This window comes from Poecilia latipinna, unplaced genomic scaffold (assembly GCF_001443285.1).
Source record: "Poecilia latipinna isolate Pla-1442-1.1 unplaced genomic scaffold, P_latipinna-1.0 Scaffold4108, whole genome shotgun sequence".
Classification (NCBI taxonomy): Eukaryota; Metazoa; Chordata; class Actinopteri; order Cyprinodontiformes; family Poeciliidae; genus Poecilia; species Poecilia latipinna.
The window spans coordinates 14,912-24,982 of NW_015116724.1; the positions used below are offsets into that span (position 1 = coordinate 14,912).

At 43.1% G+C, this 10,071-nt stretch overlaps 1 long non-coding RNA gene across 1 annotated transcript; it reads right to left on the reverse strand.

Annotated features, from left to right (window-relative positions):
- Positions 1 to 4,250: 4,250 nt before the first annotated feature.
- LOC106942199 (uncharacterized) lies at positions 4,251 to 8,250 on the reverse strand. Its single transcript, XR_001423573.1, has 2 exons — positions 7,871 to 8,250; positions 4,251 to 5,341 (listed from the first exon to the last, which is right to left on the reverse strand). It is a non-coding gene; the product is annotated as an uncharacterized LOC106942199 (long non-coding RNA).
- Positions 8,251 to 10,071: the final 1,821 nt, after the last annotated feature.

The window sequence follows — 10,071 nt, forward strand, 5'->3', positions numbered from 1 at the left end:
TGCTAGCAGCATGGACTTATTAAGCTGAAGGATGTAAATCTGAGCGTTTTCTGACAGTCTTAATGACTTCCTGTCCTGCCGGGACACGGACCTGTAGCCCAGGATGATTGGGGCGAGGCAGGTGTGACTGCTTCCTGTTTGAGCCCCTTACCCCACAGGTAACTCCCAGGTGTCAGCGTCTCATTAAAACCGAGCCGACAGTAAATAGGGATTATAAACAGCAGCTTTACGGTCAGCGAAGACAAAACTAGAACTGATCCGGTACCAATTGGACGCTGACAGGGAGGAAGTGTCAACGGCTCATTTATTAAAGTGACACTAATTAGTAACGTGAAGCAGCTGGGCAGGGAGATAATGAGGTCAGGTGACAGGCAGCAGCGGTCCAGCTGTCAGCAGCCGGGACGAATTTCCACCGACAGCTGATCCTGGTAATGAGTCAACCAAAACTACAGAAATATGAAGCAAAACGATGCAGACGGAGGAGAAGAGGAGGAGACAGGAAACCGTGACGGGAGGTGAAACATCAGTCTGACCAGGAGCCAAACTCGGTTAGAGCAGGACCCAACAGGTAACCAATTAACAACAGCTAACCAATTAACTTGAACAGGAATAAATGAAAACATAATTAACTAGTTAGCTATAATTCTAGCTGTAACTAACTGGAACATTATATGGAATTATACCCGAAACATCCTGAAATTATAGATGTAACATTCTTGGTTTTCGTGTTTGTGAATCTATTTATTATCCTTTTAATCTGATGTGAACCAATCAGTTTCCATCAGTTTTCAGCAAATTACGGCGCGTCATAATCCACCTGGTGGCGCTGCGCAAAACGGCGACAGCAAAAGTTGGGAGGAAACACCAGTCAGTCACTTGTCCAACAATAATTTACATTTTTTGAAAATAGTATCTTCTGTTGAGTATTCATTTTCCACTCGATGGAAACATAATCACAGTGCTAAAGAAACAAAGCATGAAACTAAAACTCCTGCTACGACCAATAAAAGTTAACCGTTTGCTCTGAGTCGTAGTTCAGGTGAAATGTTTTCCAAACCCGTTAATGTCTGAGGCTGAATCGTTCCTCTCATGATGTTTATTCTGGCAGTGCAGCCGACACTCTGATCTCAACAAGAACTTCACGTTGCTGCATGGAGCGGACCCCCCTCTGCCGTCCTCACTAACGCACATCTGTTGCTATGGTAACACACACACACACCTGGATAGCTCGGTTGTTCAGCGGCTTGGAAAAAGCCTCTTTGTTTGGAGCGGATCAACATGGCAGCTGAGCCAGCAGACAGAGGAGAACTTCTGATCCGTCTCTTGGTTTATCAGCACACAAGAAGCAGACCGCGGTGGAGGGAAGTCGCTTTTCCTTAAGGACGACAAGAAGCCAAACATTTTACAACTCTGATCCAACTCCAGATTGTCAGGAGGTTTCAGTCCATGATAAAATGTTATATGAAAATGCTGTATACATATATAAAATATAATTTAAAAGAAATTTAACATCTTGAAATTGGGCCTCTGTCTCTTTAAGAACTCCTGCTCTTTCTGAAGCTCCGCCTCCAGGAAGTCATCCCAACATGCCTCCTCTATTAACCCTTTAACGTTTTTACACTGAGCAGCAGCTCCTATAATGAGCTCAGCAGATGTTTGCTAATTGCTGCTGGCTAGTCTGAAGGAGCTGAGTGGGGGAGGAGCTATGCCTCAGGGGCGGGGCTAGGTCCACCTGGGTGTTGTAACAGCTGAATGGTTGCCATGGAGATTTAAGGATTTCTCAAACATGCATGAACGATCAAAGCTGATCGATGAGGAAAGACAAAAAACTTGATTTTACATAAAACTGAGACTTCTTTGATATCTCAACTCGTCCAATCAGAAGGAGTAATTACAACGGTAAATTTCTGTGCGTTTCTGCTCCAATCGCTGTGGATGAATCCCACCAAGGCGCTGAAGCCTGAAGGCATTGTTATCGGATTCTCCTGTCGACTTTCAGTGAAAACACCTGCAGACTATCAGATTGTTCTCCCTTCAGCCTGGCATCCAAACAGGCCCGACAATTAGATTCTTCCAACAATCCAGACTCCAGAAACATTCTGCATTTTCCAGCAACCAGACCAGCTGAATCTGGACTGGTGGTGCAGAGGTCAGAGGTCATATAAATTGTGCATCAACATGCTGCAAGCCTTGTTATCACGCCTTCAAAACATCAGCAACAGTCAGTGCAGAATGCCACCAGGATGAAGAAAACCAACAGCAGAAGATTACTATGCATGTTTTCACAGTTTTCAGTCAAATGCCATAAGGACTGGATGTCTTCAGCCTAATTAGTGGTTAGAGTGCAGCAACACACACACACACACACACACACAGAAATGGACGTGAATGTTTGAAATTACTACATCTGTTCTTTAGCAACAGATTATCTCTCATTTGAGCAGAGCAACGATTCATGAACTGGAGCCAATAACTGGTTGAAGGAGAGAAAAAGCAGCAGCTCATGTCAGAGTCATAGGAAATATATTCAGTCCTTCAGACAACAGGAAGCAAAACGCAGTTTGGTCATTTATGGCTCTGCTAAATTAGCCTTCAAAAGGCTACCGAAGGATTTAATAAATATTTAAATAAACTGCAGGGGGAAAGTTAACCTGCCCTCCATCTTGTAAACACACGGGAGGTTTTGATGTCGCCACTGCGACGGTACTTTCACATACGCATGCGCGGCACAACAAAGAGGAAGCTACTAAAACGAATGAAAGAAATTCGAGCGGCTCCGTCTTCGTTGAAGGAAAATATTTTAGTTCTTTTTGGTTTTTACCTGAATTCCTGGGAGGAAAACCGAGCTGGACATGAGCTTCACCGAGTTCAAAGTTCACAAAATGTAGACGGAGAACTTCAGGAACACCGCTAATAAACGGAGCTAGTTAAGCTACAGCGGAGCTACGCAGTTCCCTCCGGTACAGAACTCCGAGAGGTGAGCTGTGATTGGTTAGAAGGTCCGGTACGGAACACAGAGGCGGGATGTGATTGGTCAGAATGTTATGGGCGGGGCTTATGCCGTAATATTGATATTTTGCTTCAACTCCTCCGTTTTCACCATCTGGTTTCAATAGGCCACATGAATACTTTTAAGAAACGTTTATCAATGAAGAATTTTCAATATCTTTTACTATTTTTCACTGAATAACCCCAAAGATTGAAAAATTCCTGGGTGGAAATTTAAACGCAGTCTGCAGAATGGTGGTGTTCTCTCTCCGAGACGTTTCGTTAAAACAAAATGGAGGGAAGGAGGAAACGATTCATTCTAAGCATGGATTAATATTTAAAACGTAACAAATGTTAAAAAGACACTTTAATGTCTCCATGTGTCATTCTGAGACATGGAGCAGATTTGCTCCAGTCTGACAGATCCTGATGATCTATGATAGATCCTTATAGATCATCTATCATGAGGATCCTTGATCACAGATTGACAGCAGAAATTATGAAGAATCGTTTTGAACTAGTTTTGTAGCGAACTATTAGTGTTTATTATTCTAATAAAAGGCCAATAGTTAGTGTTTATTGCCAGAGTTTTATTATTCTGGTAACAATAAAACTAAGCAGGGAGACGGGAAACCAGACCCCGTGTTTAACTCAACCTTGGTGAGTGAGAAATAAAATCCAGAGATTTCAGGACCTCCTGACAGTGGATGTCTTCCTTCAGCATCTCACCGTGGAAAACGTCCCTGATTGGACTTCCAGGAAGTCTCTGATGCGATAGAAAGTTGTTTTTAAAGGAGTGAAAAAACGACTGAACAATGATGAATGAGAGACTGACATCAGAGCCACTGGTGGCAATCGCATTACGTTTCCACACAGCGCCGGGGGAGACAGCTGCAGGCATTAATGCACATGATTAAGCGCACACACACACACACACACACACACACACACGGTGCAGGCAGGAAGAAATGCCAACAAACCAACACCCAGCTTCATCCCAACATTGAGCCGCTCAGTAGAGGAGCTGAATGTGCAGCAGCAGGTTGTCGGGTTAACCTGCGAGATGAAGCCCAGCTGGCAGTAGCAGGATCATCCAACACCTCCAGAAACAGTTCAGTCACTGCAGCAGCAGCTTCCTCTGCTTTCAGCAAACCCAGAAACATATTCAGAGGTGTTATTGGGAGATGTTAGCATAACTGAGTAAACAACATAAACACCTTTTTTTAATTAAAGTGCAACAGATGAAAGTTGCGAGACCCAGTCAGGTGCGTAGGTTTCAATTTAACAAGAAAACAGTTAACACAAAGTTGAGCAGCAATAAAGGCAAAACTATAATTTCACATCTTAGTGTTTCAAATTATGGGGAAAATTCAGAAAGATGTGAATTTTGCTCCATTTATTTGCACGTTTTGAATGAACTAGCTGGATTAAAAACACAGAACACTGAAGATACACAACGCGAAAACAAAAAAAGTCAGATTACAGTTTGGGGACGGACTCAGATCAAAGAGTTTGGAGGTCTGATGAAAGCAAAATGAACTGTTTGGACATAAAAGGTTTATTACATTTGGAGGAAAAACTGGGATGCTTACCATCCCAACTGTAATGTACAGTAGTGGCAGCATCATGCTGTGAGGGGGGATATGCTTCAGGAGGGACTGGTGCACTTTTGGAAACATCGAAGGAAGTCAAAGTTCAGACACAAATGATCTCAACAAAATCTTACTCCTAGTTAGTGAGCAGATAGAAATATGTTTGCTAATTCTAACAGAGCTAAAACAGGAATAGCATGTTAGCATTAGCTAGTTAACACAGTCAACAATGCCAGTTCAGAAGCATAACAGCTTCTGAACTGGGAGAGAAACTAGGAATTATGTGGTATGAATCTGTCTTTGTGTTAGCTTTATTTCTGATCTCTGGCTAATTGCTGTTAGCATGACATCACCAATGCTCCCTGTAAACAGCATCAACATCCCATCACACCAGAAAAACGTTTGCTACTTTGAGCTGAGAACTTTCTGCTCTCTAGCAGGAAGTTGTGATCCGGTTCTCCATCGTCTTTAATTAACGAAGTGAAACAAGGATTCCAGCTTCTTCAGCACCCTGTTTACACACCGCCTGCGGTTCTGCAACACAAACAATCAGTCCACGGATCTCATTTCAATCCATCTGCAAGTCTGCAGCAACCCGCCGGCGTCCAACGAAGCCAAGGCCTGATGCAACGCGGAGCAACGGCGCAGCTGTCAGCCGCTCCAGTCTGACTCTGACGGCCACAAACATCAGTCGGACGCCCTCTTTCATGTCCGGGATAAAGGTGAGGCTGGGTTCTCTGCATGCAGCCGTCGCTTCACATCTAAATGATGACATGAAAATGTAATAATGGAGACAGATGAAGGTCAGAAGAACAAGAAGAGAGAAGAAATGTGTCAGGAAGAGGAGCGTCCACTGCAGGATTTAACTTTCTGTTGATGTTGGTGCTGAACGAGGTTCGAACTGCTGAAAACAGTTCAGACTAGTGGCTCCCTTACAGCTTCACTCTGCTTTTGTCCCAAATATCAGACAAAGAGAAACAAGCAGATGTAAAAGTCAGTTTTAAATTCTGATGTCGTTTCTGCCCGATATGCCTGGCTGTGTGAAATCTTAACTGTAGCCACCAACAGTTTTTATGCTAATTTTGAAGCATCACATTAGAAAAAGTTGATGAAAACGGCAGAAATCAGAAAAAATTTCTCAGTTTTGCAAAAAAGTTTTAAAGTTTTGCTTGAGTTGGTTTGAACAGAGGAGATGGAAACAGAATACATCCTGATGTAGTGAACATGTCCATCCACTAGGGGCCAGCGCCTTACCAGGGGCATTAAAGTCCAGCCATTTAAATAGAACCTGACTGGCAACACGAAGCAGGGTAACAGACTCCCTGAGAAAACAACTGAAGCCTCAGGTTAACCTTCCTGCTCCACATGACATGAAGAACGTCACCTTGACCTTTTGTTGACCTTTTGACCCTTATTTACTCCAACCTGCCTGACATAAAACTATTTTTCTCTGTCAGATAAAACATGTCTGCTCATGTTTCATCTTCTCCTTTTTGTTGCTGACTTATAAAAACATAAATGGAAAACAGATCTCGACTTCTTGACCAATCAGGAAGGACCTCGTTGCCATGGTTACCCACCACACCTGTCAGAAAGTAAGAGAGTAGAAATCAGAAAAATGAGGAAGTCTAGAAAAATTATGAAAATAAAGTAAAACAAATAACTTGTATTCAACACGCTGCCAGAATGACTTTTTGCAGTGCAACATGACGGCTGGTCCTGATTATGTCTGATTTTTCCAGAAGTGAATAAGACTCTTTACACTCAGAGCAGACTGAAGTCTGCCCGGACGCCAGCAGGTTCCACGTGTTTGGGAAGCAGCGCCATCTCCCATGATGCTTTGTGCTCACGCTGATGCACAGCAGCGTTGTTGGCATTATTACACACAGAATTATTGTTGTTTTCCTCAGAGACGGGCTGAGTGTGTCTGTTAAAACGGATTCCAGCAGCAGCAGTTTCTTCACGTGAACTGGGCCAGGTAGACGTTCTGTCTCCAGAACTTCTCCACACTTTAAAAGCTTCAGTCGTTTCACACTTTGTCACATTTCAGCTGCAAACCTCAGAAAGCTCAACATGTTCTGGTAATAAAACATGAAATCTAAGCTGCAGAGGTTTTCACATCCAGCTGAATATTTCTGCAGCACTAATAAATCATGATAAAATGATCAATACTCAATAGATCCATCATATAATCGAACAGAAAACCAAACTGAGGAGCAGAGAGCGCTTCTCTCACATCCAAACTAAATGTTGTTACAAACTGAGGCGATGCTGTAAAGGTGGAGGAAGAGGAAACCGTTCGTCTTCAGCACAGAAGGTTTGGTGATGGGACCTTCGCTTTGTACAAAGTTACACTGAAAAAAATTAACAGCAACAATTTGGGTTAATTAGCATGAGAGAAAAAATAGGTCCCATTTTACAAAGTCATATTTTAGCCACATTATTCATTCATTTATAAATGTCACAGTTTCAAACTAAATATTTAGTCAGTGAAATACTTCATCTGGAGCTGAATATTTAGTTGGGAGCTAAATATGTCAATATATGTCAGTTAGGAGCTTCATATTTTGTTAGCTCCTGTAGAGTAGGAGCTAAATGTTTAGCAAAACATTTAGCTTGAATAAATATTTAGTTTGAAACTGACGTTTAAAGATGAATAAATGAAATGGTGAAATATTAATTATGTTAATTCTCTTAATTACTGCTGTTAACTTTTTACAGTGTAACTCTGCAGTCGTCTTCGTCCTGTTCTCTCTTTCTGCCCGTTTCCTGTATAAACTTTATTGATATTTGCAACTAGAGACACAAAAAATTAAAAATATATCAGCAACATTTCAGTGGTGGGAGAAAATCTGCAGGTTTAATCAGGATCTGTTTAAATACCGTTAATATTAAGCATGAAGTAAATAAAGCAACATAAGCATTGATCTAAGATTATTTTTCATTTGGTTATTTTTGACATAAAGTGGGAAGATGATTTGGTTTCAGTGCACAGATTTGAGTGACACGTCGGCGCGTCTGATTAATCCTCAGTGGCTCCATGATGAGCTCGTCTGATCTGAAAGCCTCAGATCCAGGTTCTCCCTCTCCAGAGCCGCCGTCTGAAAAGGCCAGCAGTTATTTCCATATTTATTGTGCCGCTTGGTTCCTCCGATGAATAAATCAAAGCTGCAGCTAATGGCCTTCTGCAGAGCGCTCAGTAATAAATCTCTGCTTTAACGCACATCATTAGCTCGTCTCTCAAAATGCCACAAGTACTTTGTTTTAATTTACTAACAGTCATTTCTAACCTTGATTCTGCAGCACAGCCCTCTTTCTTCTTCTGTGCTGTCTGCTTTCTCGCCCAGCCTTCTCGGTCTCCAGTGAGCTCCTCTTCCTGATTAACACCAGGGCTAATTAGGACGCCCACAGGTGGGCAATTAGGGGAGTAGAAAGGTGAGAGAGGAAACAGGTCGGGGACACACTTCCTTTGATTGTGGGATGTTCACCAACTTCTCCTCTGAAGTCGACATTATGAGCCTCAAATATTAATTTTAACAAACAAGGAGCTTCAAACTTGGCGTGATATTCTAACAGCGCGGTGCGGCAATGGCAGGACGTTTCTGCAGGTCAACCAGGAATCCAGGGGAGCAGAAACCATCCTGGAACATCTGCTAACTTTTCTACCACTTATTAAATATTCATTATTAAGGTTCATTTTTCCACATTTTATCTTTGTTTTTTATCTCTGGAAAATAAGGTGATTTATTTGCAATTAAACAAAAATACTCGACTGATTACATGAACCTGTTCATACTGAACTGAACAGATTCATGTTCAGTTCGGGGACGTTTCTCGGTATAATCTTAATAAATTATACCAATTTTAGTATCAATAGTCAGTTTGATACTATGGCGACAATTCACAACAATGGCAGCTCAAAACACTTTACAAAACTAATGCATTAGTTTATTATTCTAAGTTTACAAAGTTTCAATCCAAGACAACTCAGCAGAGCATCGAGTCGTTGTCCTCCTGACCAGCAGGGGGCGAAAGTGGAGAGGAAAAACTCCCCTTTAACAAGAAGAAACCACCAGAACCAGAACCAGGCTCAGTACCAGCTGCCATCTGGAGGTTTGAGAAGACAGAGCAGAAGAACTGAACCAGGAGATCTTTCTATGTTTAAGAACTTCCTGTTAGCCGACTGCTAAAACAGAAAGCTGGACCAGGTGGAGCTTCTTCGGACGGGAAAACACCAGGAGAAAACAAAAAGGTAACAGCTGATGTAACAGCAGATAATGCTAATTGGATATTAGTAGAAGAAGAAAGTGAGGGAAAGTGGGCGTCAGTGGGGTTGTTCGCCAAAGGCGCCAAACAGGCCAGCACCGCCGCTAGGTGTGAATGCTAAGCTAACTCTGGTCCTCCAAACCTCGGTCTGGGTTTGGTTGAAGTGAACTCAGGTTGGTTTAATGTGAGACTGCTCCAAAAGCAGGTAGTGGACTACAGAGCAGGGCATTCTGGGTAAATCCAACCAAAGCTAACGTGTTAGCCTAGCACTAGCAGCAGAAATGTCTCCTGGTCTTTAGCCTAAAGAGAAATCCTCCAACCGCTAAAATCCTCCATCTTGTTTCCATCTGGTGAAGAAGGAAGTTGCTCTCAGTGCCTTCAGAGGTTTTTGTGTCGTTTCCTTCAGTGGTTCTTGGTGCAGCGCCCCCACAGGCCAGGAGGGGAACAGGTTGGTTTGACTCAGAGCAGCTGGAGGTGGAGCAGATGTTCTGGTTCCAGTAGAACCGGGTCGACCGGACTGAAGGAGGAGAACACCAACAAACTGAAACATTAAAATGTGTTAATATTTGGGTCGGTTCTGGACGGGTCCAAACTCAGCTGGAGGTTTTGATTTGTTCCTCTTTCAGCCCATTTTCCTGCGACTCTTTCTCCGCCCTTTCCTGCATTGAATTATTGTCATTTCACACACACACACACACACACACACACACTCAGGGACGCCATCTGTGTTTCCGTCCTGCTGAAGCCGGTGTGTAGGAGGCCCATAATGGAACATCTGCATGAATAGAGCATTTCCAGAATAATCTGGAGAGCAGAGCGGCTCGGTGGCCAAAGGATCATTTTCATATTTCCAGCTGTAATTTTTCTGCTGTGGCTCCAACAGAGGAATCACACAACAGATCAACACCGAGCCGCTCTTCCTCCTCAGCTGCTGCGTCTTCCTCGCTCCGTGGGGAAACGCTCTGAATGCACAAACAGAAGCACAACTTTTAAATAATTCAAACCCAGAATGAAAATAAGAGAAAGTTTTTCTGTTGGCTGCAGGGAGCCGCTGCTCAGCCAGGTAAGCAGAAAGCGCGGCTCTGCTGCAGCCGCCGTCTGATCGACTCGCTCTGCAGAGAATACCCATGGAAACTCACTCGCTTCCACCGTTTCAGCTTCTTAAGAACAGCAGCTTCATCTGCAGCCCAGTTTCCACTCAGCATCTCTGGAGGATTCCCTCTGA